At 41.4% G+C, this 11120-nt stretch overlaps 1 long non-coding RNA gene across 1 annotated transcript; it reads left to right on the forward strand.

Annotated features, from left to right (window-relative positions):
- Positions 1-4466: 4466 nt before the first annotated feature.
- Positions 4467-9839, forward strand: LOC139668337 (uncharacterized). The gene is made up of 3 exons (XR_011697034.1): positions 4467-5788; positions 8130-8246; positions 9800-9839. It is a non-coding gene; the product is annotated as an uncharacterized lncRNA (long non-coding RNA).
- Positions 9840-11120: the final 1281 nt, after the last annotated feature.

Below are 11120 nucleotides of genomic sequence, written 5' to 3' on the forward strand. Positions count from 1 at the left end.
CCAAGGATCACTGTTGCCCCAGTAAAGAAGAAAAAGGCGTGGACGAAGGAGACCATTAAACTTACAGAGCCACCCCCGCAAGTGGAACGTGAAGAAGAAGAAGAGGAAGAAGAAGCAGATGAAGGAGCAACTGCTAGAGAGGAAGGAGCGGTCACAGGAGATGGGGCACACCCAACGGGACTGGCGGAGCACCTAAAAGAGAGCAGAGAAGCGGCACTCAAGGAGTTGTACTTGGGACACAGACGCAAGTTCCCAAAAGAGGAAACAAAGAAGTCAACACGTATCCGTCAGCCTGAGGAAGAACCATCTCTACCTCTCCAGACGCAACCCTCCCTTGGAGGTGTGAGTCCATCTCTCCACACCAGACCCACATTTGTGGGAATAGATGATTGGGGAAGGCCCTTGTCCCAGCATCTTAAAGATTATACACTCCCTCCACGGCGTAAATGAGCCAGGAGTCTCTCCCCATGGCTTGAACGAGGTAAAAGTCCCTCTCCGTGGCGTGGACAACTTAGAAGCCCACTTCCCCAGAGTGAACAGCATCGAAGCTCGTCCTCAGGGCGTGATCAGTCCCCACCGTCACGTGAGAGGGACAGAAAGGAGGTGAGAGATGTTCCACAGAAGAGCGGAAAAGTGAAAACACAGTGGAGAGAATTATATGTGGGAGGGATGGACAGGAAATAATGAGGGAAAGTGAAATTACATGATCACTGACCCCAAAGGAGATTCGGGATATACGAAGGGATTACAGTCGGATGCCGGATGAACGAATCCTCACCTGGCTGGTGCGATGTTGGGACAGTGGGGCTAGAAGTCATATACTGGAGGGACACGAAGCACAACAATTGGGATCTCTGGCCTGAGATCGTGAAATAGAACAAGAAATGGGAAAGGAGGAGACGGCATGCAGTCTCTGGATCCGAATCCTCCGTGCTGTGAGGGAAAGATACCCACTGAAGGAGCATCTGATGAGTGCTCCAAGAAAGTGGAACACCCCAGAAGAAGGCATCCAGTATCTGCGGAAATTGGCCATGCTGGAGATCATATATTCTGATCCAGATTATTATGACATCTTCGTCCCAGAGCAGGTTATATGCACATGGTCAATGTGGGATAAGGTGATGAAAGGTGCCCCTACACCCTACATGTTTAGTATGATATCCGGATATACTCCGAGCGCAAACGAGGTAGAAGTGGATAAAATGTGTCAATGGATACGGAGAATATCGGAAGCCATGGGAGACCTCTCCAAACTCTGGCGTCGTCCCATCTACAGTGAGGAAGGGGTAGAGAGAAGTACTGAACGCTCTGAGTACGAAGAAGACCCTAAAAGCAATGATAATAAGGGTCACAAAGAAGGGTCTCGTTCTCGTTCTCATTCCCGTTCTTGTTCTCGGTCACCTCATGCGGCATGTGGGAAAACTGGAAGCCCCAGGAGTAAGACACAGAGTGAGCGTAGTATCATGTGGACTGTTCTACGTAAACTAGGGGAAAACATGAAGAAATGGCACGGTGAACCCACCTCTAAACTTGAAGCCCGATTGCAAGAATTAAAACAGAATTAGCTAGTAAGAAAGCTGTCCACATAGTTGAAGCAAAGACCCCGGAAAAGAAACATAGATCTCCGAGACGCAAAAGAAACAACTCCCTCAACTCTGATGGAGGAGCCTCTGACAGAACATTGCTCAAGTCAGATGGAGAATACTCCAACCAGGAGCAACAATAGAGGGGCCCTGCCTCCTGCCAGGAGGAGAAGAGAGACCAGGATGACAATCGGGTTTATTGGGCTGTGTGAGTTCGATGGCCTGGCACATCGGATCCTCAGAAATACCAAGCTTTGGTAGATACTGGTACTCAATGTACATTAATGCCATCGGAACATGAGAGTACAGAGACTGTTTCTATTTCTGGAGTAATCGGAGAGTCTCAAGACTTATCAGTGGTAGAGGCCGACATGAGTTTGACAGGAGACCAATGGGAAAAGCATTCCATTGTGACAGGGCCAGAAGCCCCTTGCATTCTTGGCATGGACTATTTAAAAAGGGGTTACTTCAAGGACCCAAAGGGGTACTGATGGGCTTTTGGTGTAGCCACAGTGATTGGAGAGAAGTCCAAACAGTTGTCTGCTCTTCCTGGCCTCTCAGAAGACCCTTCTGCTGTGGGATTACTCTGAGTCAAAGATCAAGAAGTACCGATGGCCACTACAACTGTACATAGGCAACAGTATCATACGAACCGAGATGCTGTGATCCCCATCCACAAGATGATCAGGAAGCTGGAAAGTCAAGGGGTGGTCAGCAAAACACACTCACCCTTCAATAGCCCTATCTGGCCTGTATGTAAATCAGATGGAGAATAGAGACTGACTGTGGACTACCGTGGCCTGAATGAAGTTACGCCACCGCTGAGTGCTGCTGTGCCAGATATGTTGGAGCTCCAGTATGAGTTAGAGTCCAAAGCAGCAAAGTGGTACGCCACTATTGACATTGCTAATGCGTTCTTCTCCATTCCCTTGGCAGCAGAGTGCAGGCCACAGTTTGCTTTCACCTGGAGGGGCGTGCAGTACACCTAGAACTGATTGCCTCAGGGGTGGAAACACAGTCCTACCATCTGTCATGGGCTGATCCAGGCCACATTGGAGAAGGGTGAGGCCCCAGAACACATCCAGTATATTAATAATGTCATTGTATGAGGAAATACAGCAGAAGAAGTCTTTGAAAAAGGACAAAAGATTATTCAGATTCTCCTCAAAGCTGGTTTTGCCATCAAAAAGAGCACGGTGAAAGGACCTGCCAGAGAGATTCAGTTCCTAGGGGTGAAATGGCAAGATGGACGTCGCCAGATTCCAACCAACATCATCAATAAGATTGTAGCAATGGCTCCACCGACTAACAAGAAAGAGACTCAAGCTTTTCTGGGAGCCATAGGCTTCTGGCGAATGCACATTCCCGAGTACAGCCAGATTGTGAGCCCTCTCTATTTTGTGACCCATAAAAAGAACAGTTTCCAGTGGGGTCCTGAACAACAACAGGCTTTCAAGCAGATCAAGCAAGAAATCGCATATGCTGTGGCTCTGGGACCTGTCAGAACAAGACCAGATGTAAAGAATGTACTTTACAGCTAAAGATAAAAGTCCCTCCTGGAGCCTCTGGCAAAAAGTGCCTGGCGAAACATGAGGGCTACCACTTGGTTTCTAGAGCCAAAGCTACAAAAGCTCTGAAGCCAATTACACCCCTATAGAGAAGGAAATCCTAGCGGCATATGAAAGCATACGAGCAGCCTCAGAAGTAATTGGTACTGAAGCCCAGCTTTTCCTGACACCTCAACTACCGGTGTTAAGCTGGATGTTTAAAGAGAAAGTGCCCTCTACACATCATGCCACCGATGCCACGTGGAGCAAGTGGATTGCTTTGATTACACAACGTGTTCGACTTGGGAGCTCGAATTGCCCTGAGATATTAGAAATCATAACCAATTGGCCTGAAGGTGAGAACTTCAGCCTGGCAGATGAAGAAAAGGAAGAGTCAGTGAGTCGAACTGAAGAAGCTCCACCATATAATCAGTTGCCAGATGAAGAGACGCGCTATGCCCTTTTTGCTGATAGGTCTTGCCGTATCGTAGGGAAGAGCCGCAAGTGGAAAGCAGCTGTGTAGAGTCCCACCCGACGGGTGGCAGAAGCCACCGAGGGGAAAGGCGAATCGAGCCAATTTGCAGAACTGAAAGCTGTCCAATTGGCCCTAGACATTGCAGAAAGAAAAGGATGGCCAAAGCTCTACTTGTACACCGACTCATAGATGATAGCGAATGGTCTATGGAGATGGCTAGACCGGTGGAAGAAAATGAATCGAAAGCGTAGAAGGAAACCCATCTGGGCGGCAGATCTGTGACAAGACATTGCTGCCAGAGTAAAGAAATTGAATGTGAGAGTCCGCCATGTGGATGCCCATGTGCCCAAAGGTCAAGCTAATGAAGAACATGATAATAACAGACAGGCAGACCGAGCTGCACAGATCAAGGTGTCACAAGTAGACCTAGATTGGCAGCAAAAAGGAGAATTGTTCCTAGCTCGATGGGCCCATGATACTTCAGACCATCAAGGCCGAGATGCAACCTATAAATAGGCACGGGACCGAGAGGTGGATGTAACCATGGACATTATTTCCCAAGTTATCCGCGATTGTGAAACCTGTGCTGCCATTAAGCAGGCAAAAAGATTGAAGCCCCTTTGGTATGGTGGACGCTGGGACAAGTATAAATACGGAGAGGCCTGGCAGGTTGACTACATCACACTGCCACAGACTAGCCAAGGTAAGCGCTATGTGCTTACCATGGTTGAAGCGACCACTGGGTGGTTAGAGACATATTCGGTACCACATGCAACAGCCCGGAATACTATCTTGGGCCTTGAGAAGCAGGTCCTGTGGAGGCACGGCACTCCAGATCGCATTGAGTCAGATAATGGGACTCATTTCAAGAACAATCTAGTGGCCACTTGGGCACGAGAGCATGGTATCGAATGGGTATATCACATTCCATATCATGCACCTGCTGCTGGAAAGGTTGAAAGGTGCAATGGACTATTAAAAACAACCCTGAAGGCACTGGGTAGAAGAACTTTCAAAAACTGGGATAAGCATTTAGCCAAGGCCACCTAGTTAGTTAATACTAGAGGCTCCATCAATCGAGCTGGTCCTGCCCAAGCAGAATCCCTCCACACGGTAGATGGAGACAAAGTTCCAGCAGTTCACCTAAGAAGCATGCTAAGGAAATCTGTTTAGATTACTCCTCCCTCGGGCCAAGACAAACCCATTCATGGGATTGTTTTTGCCCAAGGGTTCGGAAACACCTGGTGGGTAATGAAAAAGGATAGCAAAATCCAGTGTGTGCCCCAAGGCAATTTAGCCTTGGAGAAAAACTAATTATGTGCTTTGAGTTGTGCCTTGCAGGAAACCAGACACCGGATGAGAGAGACTCGGACAAAGTTGATGCTGGTATCCCATAATGTCCAATGATAAAGCAGCCCTAATCTGTGAACCAGTCCTGAACTTGGAACTGTGACTTTAACCAAAAGTCAGAGGACCCAAGCTAAATTAATGCTGGTGTTGATCCTTGATGACAAGACATCTGCCTCAGAAGACCGCATATGGACTATATATATATGTATATATGTGTGGGATATAAGCGAATGCAAAAATATAAAGATTGCATAGAAAAACCAGTGTGGAATAAAGGGTGGAGAATGTAATGGTTTTGATCCATGGCTTCCTCAGTAACTAGGTGTAACTAAGGAAGCAGACATCACAAGTATTCCACACGTGTTTTCCACATAACAGAGGAGGAGTTTAGTGTTTTCCTTCTTCTGGGGAGCTGGGTGTGGGAGAAGCCTGGATGGTCTGTTCTGTTCTTGTGGTGTTCCTGGCCTGGGATGTGGGTGAGATCATTTCATGCTTGTTCTCCTTTAATTGCATTTGTCTGTTTCATTTATTTAGGTTTGGTTTTGTTTCTTCCTCTTTTCTGGTCAACCAGTTGTTTGGTTTGTTTTTTCCCTTTTTTTCCCTTCTCCCTTTTCCCTGGGGGTGGGGTCCCACGTGGTGTGTACACATTGTATATATGTGTTTGCAAATGTCAGGAAAATATAATTCCTTTTTAATTCAGTTCAGTTTCTTTTGAGTTCTTCTCTTTTCAGTTTTTTTCAGGTTTTTTTTCCCTTTGCTACGGGGACTCAAGGGGGAGGGAGAGGGCAGTCCAGGTTTGGTAAGAAGCTAGGCCAAACCTGTGACAATGCTGAGTAAGTGGGTTCCATTTCATTTAAATCTGATATTATATGATTGTAATTTTTTTTGCCAGCACTGGGGTTTCCAATTATTTTATTTATTGTAAGGATATTTTAACTGCCGCATAAACTTGTTATCTCATGGGTCATTGCAAATACACTATGGTTTCACCATGCATGAAAGCAATACAATTTTGCAATAAGTCTTTAAATTAACACTCCCGTATACCTGAAAATCCTGCTGTTCTAAGCAGGAACTTTGCAGAGTTTAATTCCATTTAAGGTACATTTCTTAGGAAAACATTTTTTAAGGAGGCACTTTACTCAAGAAAAAAGTGAGAGACTAGTTTGGGGTGTTTGGTTTGTTTGGTTTTTGACCCGGTTTTATGCTAAATTACATTTTTCATGTATGAAATCAATACAAGAGCAAATCTTGATAATACCAGTCAATGTGTTCTACAGAACACTGAAAATTCCTATACAAATGGGACAATCTAGATCAGACATTTTGCTTTTCCAACTTTTCCCAAGTCTGTGTAATTCAAAAAAAGAACAAAAACTGCATATATACTACATCAGAGATTTTGTATCCCTTTCCTACATCTCTTCAGAGTCAAAGGATCTCTCTGAATAGCTTAAGCCTGACTAAGGTGGCTGCTGCACATCTTCCTGTGTGAGAAGGCAGCAATGATAAATCACTCCTTGAAAAGAGAGTCACGCTCAGACAATGAACACAGTGAGAGTCCAAATAGTGATCAAAAGGCAGCATGGCTCAGTATCATACTGCTCTGCAGTTCCAGGCTGTGTTGAGCACTTAGAAATGGTAATGAGAGGCACAGAGAGTACCAAAGACTCTCTTAACTCACCCACCGCAGCATAAGCTATTAGATCTACATAGTCCAGTCATGAAATACTTAAATATTAGACTTCAGTAATACTGTAAAAAGACTATATCCTATTGAAAGAGAAAAAGTAGTCAGCAATGAATAGGAAAAATGAGCTATCACTGACCACAGCTGAATCCAGCTTGGCATTGTAAAATATGATGGCCTCTGTTCTGGCAGATCTCTGAAGCTAGCTACACTAGCCAGTTTGTCTGCTTTACTGAGAAGATTAGAATAGCTGTAATATTTTTAATAAAATACTCTGAAAATGAAGGAATGCATTAATTATATTTGATGAGTTAATAAGCCAATATTGGTTTATGGTTCCTTAAAATAAATACATCTAAACAGTGCTCTAGTATGTATGAAGAGCTGTAAAGACTGTCAACCATTTCAAGAAACAGACATAATGAGGTTATTTTCTTTTGCTAAAATTTTCTGCCACTTCTACCACTGATTTCATGTTGCTTCTGATAACAAGGGTGCTCATATGGCCAAGACTCTAGGAGGTACTTCCATCCCTTCAGCACCAAGCAGAATAATAGAAATGTACATCAGACTGCAGGTGATAGCAAGTCGATGACAATATATCCCCACTTGCAGAATTATTGTATCTGTGACAATGAATGAATAAAAGTTTGAAGATATTCATGCCACTGATAAAACTGAACTTAGCCTTGTAGGTTAGCTGGTGAGTTTTCCATGACTCACTTCAATGTCAATGTAAAGTTTTTACCTCTTCTAGAAGGTCACCTTAGGGCTCTTCTATGTTAGAGTTCTTTGAATTTTCTTCCAGATGAACATACTTCCCAGGGACTAATCAGAGCAGGCAGAAGACTAAAGGGCTGATTTAGGCTTCTGAAGATATTTGCCAAGACCATTTTTGGGTAGATGAGATCTGAGAACACACCTGGGCTGTATTTATTGTCTTTTTAGCCACTTCACAAAAGCAGATTTTTAGGCTTGCTTTGTATGATGTGGCAGTACTAGCAGCACTAAAAGTTTATCACAGGGCAAGAGTATGGTTTTACATGTCAGAAAGACTAAATTCAAATACTTCCTCAGAAATGTCTTTGACATTTGTGCTAACTTCCCCTAATAAGGAAAGAAATCAAATACTTAGAGACTTCACACTCTACTTTTTAATGTATTTCAATAGACCCCATGGTAATAATTGTCCCATGTTACATGGTTGTTTTCAGTGAGACAAGGATGATTTTTGTTGTTGCACAATTATTAGCAACCTGCAAATTGCTACTATGCATTAGATTACTGTAATACTTACAGATTTTATGGCTGTAAAAATATTCCATGATAATCCAAAGTCAGCATCAGGTGGTCCCCGAGATATTTTTCTGTCTTTTTATTCCAACAGAAAAATGGAACAAAGTTTCCTTCTTTTAAGGCCTTCTGAGAATTCAAAAGCAAAAACTATCCTTTTCTGATTTTGCTCCCTCCACTATCACTTTCAGAATGAAAAATTTGAAGGACTTAAGTGTTTGTGATCCTCTGCTAAGACTAATGGCACTAGAGTCCTTTCATATTGATGTGAATCATCACTGAGGAAGACACATCAGTTTTAAAGCAAAGTGAGCAACAGTAGAATGTATTTCTCTTAGCAGCAAAAGATGCAAACTTGTCCTTTGTGAAAAATGTGGTGTGATGGACACACCCAAACACCTGGGAATTTTGACTAGGCCACAGAGTTATTGGCAAGTGCAAGGACTACATAACACTCTTTCATTTTCTACAGGTAAGAATTTTTTGTTCAGACTGCTCTGAGGTAGCTGAGAGATGTTTTTCATTCTTGATGTGAGGGGTTTTGTTTTGAACACTTCTCACTTCAACATATAGTTATTTTTTTGCATTACAGTAGCCTTTGTTTTAATATATGAACAACCACAAGAAAGATCTTGAGTCACTGATGTGACTTAGAAGAATTCCTTTGAAAACTTAATTACTGACTTGCGACACAGAAAAGAGAGTTTTCGTACCTAAAACAAACTCTGTATTACAGATACTGATAATTTAAAATGCACATTTATTATCATTATAATAAACTGAAACTCATAATGTTTTAAACAATCATTAACTTATTCAAGACCAGTTTGTTTAACACTATGTAGAAACAAACCTTTTTCTTAGAGTTCTGAATATTTTCCTAAAGGCAAAAATTTAATCATCTTATTTGTGCCTTCTTACTCATCCTATAAATAAAACATTTACTCTCATTATAAAAGGGAAGAGGCAAGAGTGTTTCACATTTGATGAATGTGAAACACTCTTCAGTTTGTTTTATAAAAAGATACAATGCACAGGGAAATTCAAGGAATCATAGAAAGAGCTGAAAGTGTTATTTTTATTAAACAATTCAATCTTACCAAGTTAATGAACTACATAACTTAAATAATATTCCCTAGTTACTCATAACTGAGACAGTACCTGCTTTGGGTGACTTCAATTAAAGCAACAATTTAATATGTGTTCTAGAAGACAGCTAGTTCCTGACCTGGTGAATTCCAATCCAGATGTGTGTCCCTTTTTATATTTCAACATATGGGTTTATTAATTTTTTTTACCACTGTAGTTGCCCATTTTCTACACAACGAGAAACATTATTTTACTTGGTTTTCATTTCACTTCATGGCTTTTAAAGATTATTAAAAATTGCATAATAAAATCTTCAAGGTTTTTTTTTTCTTTTTTTTCCCAGAAAAAGGACCACAAGGCATACAGAAATAAACTGTCCTTGCATCATGATAGCGTGATTTCCAACCTAAAGTTTTGACTCTAATGCTTATTTCTCTGCAGACTCTTATTAGATCATGTCATTGAAACACTGTCTACAGAAGTGTATTTGCTTTGATACAAAATTCACATAATGCTGAGGAGAACTGAGGCACCTAATTCTGAGGTGTAGCACACAGGCTAAATATAATACTATTCTTAACTTTAACACAGTAGTTGAGCACTCCCAATAAAGGTAATAGGATTACCTGTATGAAGATGAGAATTACTGAGCTTAAAGAAACACTTCAGCCATGAGTTAACTAAATGCTAGTGTTACAAGATCTGCAGACAAATGTGAGAATAGTTTCAGTTCTGAGAGTAACCTTTTCAGACAGTTTGTTTTGTTCATTAGGCGAAGAGACACGCATGAACTGATCACCTGGCAGCAAGAGCTGGATCATGTCAGTGAGTACTGCCAAATTCAGTGAAACTACACCTCTTTCTGTAAATGTTGATACTTGTAGTGGAACTATTAAATCTCAGTCAAGTGTCTGCTTTGGACACACTTTGTAAGCAGGATCATTTTTTGATTATATACTAATATACATTCTTTGTGGTTTGGGGTTTTTTTTCCCATTACAACTTTACATAGGTATCTCAATAAACTGAGAGAAACAGATACATAACAATGAACCAATGGAGGGATAAACAAAATCATAAAAGGACATTGTCTTTCATTGCAACAAAATCATTCATCTACTTTGACCTCTGTTAAATCTTTGACATAATCTCACACAACATCTTTTTCTCTTAATTGGAGAGATATGGGTTTGATGGATGGACTGTGAGTTGAATAAGGAATTGGCTGAATGCCAACATCCAAAACATCGCAATCATTGACTCAATGTCTAAATAAAGCTTAGTAACAAGTGATGTCTCTCAAGGTTCTGTAGTGGGACCAGTTCTGGTAACTATTTTTTATTAATGACATAGTGGGATTGGGAAACAAATCTGTAGATAACATCAAGATGACTGATGTACTTGAGGGAAGGGATGCCACTCAGAGGGACCTTGACAGGCTTGAGGAGTTGGACAATGTGAACATCATGAAATTTAACAAGGCCCAATACAAGGCTGCTTTAAGAGTAAATAAAGGGTCATAAAACTGGTTTGCTGTTTGTGGTAAGCCAATTCACCAATTCCCTTTCTAAGATAAAAACAAAGAAACAAACAAAAAAAGGCAAAATATCTAGACTGCAACATATAATGAACTTTTAGTGGTGACTAAGTAAATCAACTGAAAATTAAAAAAAAACAAACAACAATTGATAGGAGTATTCATAGACCAATACACAGGTTTATTTATAACTAAGAAGTCACAGTTCTTGTGCTGAATTCACAACAGTGCCTTTTCAGATACAGCTACCTGCATATGGATAGATGCAAATTGCATATATGTAGTACTTGCATACGTACTATGGTATGAAAACCAGTGTCATTTAAGAAAGTATCACTGAATGTATACATATGAGAATCTGAAGCAGTCAAACTCATACCTCATTACAGCTGTGGCAACAAATGTCAGGCAAGAGATCATTTCAAAGATAACTTAAGCATAAATATTCATGTACACTAACAGGAATGTTTGAGTGCAGATAAGTAAATACGTACATTCAAATGTATAGTCCATCACCCTCTGATACTGCTCAGGAAAAATTCTATAACTAGCTTTC

This window comes from Pithys albifrons, chromosome 2 (genome assembly GCF_047495875.1).
Source record: "Pithys albifrons albifrons isolate INPA30051 chromosome 2, PitAlb_v1, whole genome shotgun sequence".
Classification (NCBI taxonomy): Eukaryota; Metazoa; Chordata; class Aves; order Passeriformes; family Thamnophilidae; genus Pithys; species Pithys albifrons.